Source organism: Odocoileus virginianus, chromosome 10, assembly GCF_023699985.2.
Source record: "Odocoileus virginianus isolate 20LAN1187 ecotype Illinois chromosome 10, Ovbor_1.2, whole genome shotgun sequence".
In the NCBI taxonomy this organism is placed as follows: Eukaryota; Metazoa; Chordata; class Mammalia; order Artiodactyla; family Cervidae; genus Odocoileus; species Odocoileus virginianus.
In genome coordinates, this window is record NC_069683.1 from 34,793,692 (window position 1) to 34,797,590 (window position 3,899).

The following is a 3,899-nucleotide window of genomic DNA, read 5'->3' on the forward strand; positions in this document are numbered from 1 at the left end:
TTGTACAGTTCTGTTCCATCTTTTTTCCTTTCCTTTTCCCTTTTTCTTCCCCTTCCTCCTTCCTTCCTTTCTCCTTTTCTCCCCACCTCCCTCCTCCTTCCTTTTTTTTCCTACCCCTATTTCAAAGATAATTTTGCCTAGTGGTTGAAGATTGCCCACCTTCTCACCTCTATCCTCTCCCTCCCACATCAACCCTGTCCCCATCATCTTCTAGAGCCTGAGACTTGGAGATTGGGTCTTCAGGGGTGAGCTAGTTAAGACCAGGAACAGTGTCCAGTGGAGAAAATGGGTGGATGATGAGAATGATGGGTGGGGATTTTGGAGGAGGAGCTGAAGGGCAAGAATTAGACCCTCCAGGTGACTTGAAACACCAAGATCAAAGCAGCAGGTGCAGGATCCGACAAGAAGAAGTCAAACCAGGATTTGAGGATGGGACAAGACATCGGACTGAAGGGAGAACAGGCTGAAAGCCAGTGAGGAGATAATAACAGTTGTTCTGTATTTCCATTGCCCATGAACTATTTTAGAGTCTTCTATTTCTTTAAAATTATACTATGTATCTTTTGGAAAATTTTGTGCAATGTTAAATTTACATAAATCTGGAATTGCTCAACTAAGGGAGTGTTTTACTTATGATTCATCATCTTGGTCCCTTTTTAAAAACTTCTCCTTCCTCCTGTTTGTTGTCTGTTTCTCAGACATTTGTGTACTAGATTTCATTATTAAGGAAATTATCCCAAACTCAATGTTTATTGCTCTGTAGTGAGACATTTCTGTGTTGATAGGGAGAGTGGAAAGATGAGACAAATTCATCAGAAACGTATTAAGCTCTACTGCAGTTTCTGACATCTAAATGATGAAGTCATGTTACTGGACTACAAATATTACCTCACGCATTATTTTAAAAGCTTTAAGGAAAAAACTGAGTTTTAACTAAGACAATTTTTTTGACCATAAACACGGTATATATTTGTATCTGTTTCCTGTTGGCTGCTGTAAGTAATTACCATTACCATCACTTAGTGGCTTAAGATAATGCATATTTATTATCTTACAGTTCTAGAGGTCAAAAGTCCTAAAATCAAGGTGTAAGAGACTTCCCTGGGGGTCCAGTGGTTAGGACTCCACGCTTTCACTCCATGGAGCATGGGTATAATCCCTGGTTGGGGAACTAAGATCCTGCATGCCACGCAGTATGGCCAAAAAAAGAATAATACTTAGAAATAAGTTTAACAATGTGCAAAACATAAAAATAAAATAAAATCAAGGTGCTAATGGAACTGTGTTTCTCATGGAAGCTCTCAGGCACAATCTATTTCCTTACCTTTTCCAGCTTCCGGAAGTGGCTTGCACTCTTTGGCTCATAGTCCCTCCCTCTGTCTCCAATGCCAGCAGTGAAAAATCTTCAAATCTCTCTGGCCTCAGCCTCTGCTACTGTTATCATATCTTTCTTTTTCTAACACTCCTGACTTCCTCTTATTAAGACCTATGTGATTATATTGGACCAGATAATCCAAGATAATCTCTCAATCTTGAGATCCTTAATTTAATGACATCTACATTGTCCTTTTTACTGGGTAAAGTAACATGTTCACTGTCTCTGTGGATAAGGATATGGATATTTTTGGGGAGTCTACAATAATACTCATTTATCCTATTTGGCCTACCACAATAATCACTCATAGGTATTAATAAAATACAGTTCATAAAAGTAGAAAGAAAAATATAATTCATGGTTCAACTACTGAAAGGTAGACATAATGAACGTTCATTCCATCTTTTTAAAATGAACAGTTTTACATAATTATGATTATACAATGTATATGTATGTACACAATTTGAAACTGCTTTTTCACAAAATATTATATCATAGTACATTTTCCATATTAGTATACAGCCTGACCAAATAGCTTTATTGACTGCATGGTATTCCATTGAATGAATATACCATATTTCACTTAAGCCTTTTCTTGTTGTTTTAATTTTAAGTTGTTTTTAATTTTTAAATATTATAAATATCTCTGTGACAAGTATTTTTGCCTTAAAGATTTTTTGCTTCTGTTTTCCCTTAGGGATAGATTCCAGACATGGAGTTACTTTATCAAAGTCTTTTTACAGCAAATGTTTTTCCAAGAGTTTATATAAATTTTCAGAACCATCAAGATATATGTTAGTACCCATTTTACTACATTCTCACCAGCACCAAATAAAACAGCAATCGCAAAAATAACTTTGCCAATCAGGTAGGTAGAATAGATAACTTCTTTTTGTTTTAATTTGCATTCATTTGTTTACAAAGGAAAGTGAACATTTTCTCATGGGATCATTTGCTAGTTATAGTTCTTTGATGAATTATTGATTCATGCCTTTTACATTTGGGAGCCAAAATAGTTTTTAAATTAATTTGTCTAATAGCTATACATTTAAAAAGTTTATTTAATATTTGTGATATTTGCTATATTTTCTCTTGTCTCTCATTTATATCTTTTATGTCTAGAAGTTTAAAATTTGTACATTGTCTAATCTATTTATCTTTTCTCCCCTCTGTTTCTTTGTTACTTTAAAAATCCTCCTCTTGCTGCAGCAACATGGATGGACCCTAGAAATTACCATACTAAGTGAAGTAAGTCAGACAGAGAAAGACGAATGTCATAGGATATCACTTATATGTGGAATTAAAAAAGATACAAATGAACTTATTTACAAAATGGAAAGAGACTCACATACATAGAAAACAAACTTATGGTCATCAAAGGGGAAAAGTAGGGGAGGGATAAATTAGGAGTATGGGATTAACAGATACATACTACTAAATATAAAATAGATACAAAATAAGGACCTACTGTATAGCACAAAGAACTATACTCAATACTTTGTAACAACCTATAAGGGAAAAGAATCCGAAAAAGAATATTTAAATATGTGTAAATTGAATGTGCTGTATAATTGAAACTGACATGATATTGTAAATCAAATATACTTCAATTAAAAAAAAAACTAGGCTAGGTTATTCTAAGAGACTGGCAAGGGCCAGTCAGGTCAACCTCTAATTTTTAAAATTAATTAATTAATTTTTGTCTGTGTCTTTGCTCTTGCGTGGGCTTTTCTCTAGTTGCGGTGAGCGGGGGCTGCTCTTAGTCGCAGTGTGTGGGCTTCTCGCTGTGGTGGCTTCCCTAGTTGCAGAGCCCTGGCTCTAGGCCTTCAGGCTTCAGTGACTGTGGCACATGGGCTCAGTAGTTGCAGCTCCCCGCTCTAGAGCACAGGCTCAATAGCTGTAGTACACAGGCTTAGTTGCTCTGTGGCATGTGGGATCCTTCTGAATCAGGGACCAAACTCGTGTCTCCTGCATTGACAGGCAGATTCTTTACCACTGAGCCACCAACGAAGCCCTGGATCAACCTCTAATTTGAGCCTAAATGCCAATCTATAAATTGGTGGCCTGACTCTATACATGAAGGAAGGAGAGTAAAATGTGTCCTGGGGTGAGCATCTGGAAACAGAGTCAAGCCTTACTTTAAAATTAAATATTGGGTTTTTTTTTTGATAATTAAAAAAAATATTTCTATTGGAGTATTTTTTCTTTATGACATTGTTTTAGTTTCTGATGTACAGCAAAGTGAATCTGTTTCTATCTATGCAAATCCCCTCTTTTTTTAGTAAATATTGTTATTTTTATTTCAATGAGTTCAAATATACTTTTATCATTTTTAAAATCCTCCTGTCCCAATGGTTAACTGTGTAGTACATTTAATATTCTTCTTGTTTTTCTTATGGTTTTTAAAATGTCTCCTTAATCCATCTGGAATTTATGTTGGTATGAAATCTATGGAGAGGATCTCACTACCTGCTAAATGTTACCCAAAGGAGGGACCTGATTTGCACTTTTTCAGCTCTTTGCA

The 3,899-nt window shown here is 35.6% G+C and overlaps 1 long non-coding RNA gene across 1 annotated transcript; it reads left to right on the forward strand.

Annotated features, from left to right (window-relative positions):
• Positions 1–1,982: 1,982 nt before the first annotated feature.
• On the forward strand, positions 1,983–3,681 carry LOC110148879 (uncharacterized). Its single transcript, XR_002317288.2, has 2 exons — positions 1,983–2,243; positions 2,585–3,681. It is a non-coding gene; the product is annotated as an uncharacterized lncRNA (long non-coding RNA).
• Positions 3,682–3,899: the final 218 nt, after the last annotated feature.